The following is a 407-nucleotide window of genomic DNA, read 5'->3' on the forward strand; positions in this document are numbered from 1 at the left end:
TATTTAAATTCATGGCCAAAATTTTTTTTTCGAGTCAGGTAAATCTGGTTCAGCGAGAAAATTCGAATCTTTTCAAATTGCATGCTTTTGCGAATGATTGGTATTCCCGATGCCAATGGTGATGATAGTTGTAACAGTAATGAGGGCATTTGTTCTTATACCCCCGATAAAGACCTGAAAGAGAAGAATTGGAGATCTTCCAAGTTAATAAAGATTTTAGCATGCAATGGTCACTGTACAGTTTGGAATTAGCAAACTGAAACAAGAAATTATAATGATGAGTACGCAGTGCGTCCCGCAAGAATGTGTTTGTCGGAAGCTGAATAGGATAAAAAATTTGTCAACAATAAGAATGCAAATAGCTAGGGACAATATTACTGCCAAACTTGACTATGAATTAATTAATT

This window comes from Trachymyrmex septentrionalis, unplaced genomic scaffold (genome assembly GCF_001594115.1).
Source record: "Trachymyrmex septentrionalis isolate Tsep2-gDNA-1 unplaced genomic scaffold, Tsep1.0 scaffold107, whole genome shotgun sequence".
NCBI lineage: Eukaryota > Metazoa > Arthropoda > Insecta > Hymenoptera > Formicidae > Trachymyrmex > Trachymyrmex septentrionalis.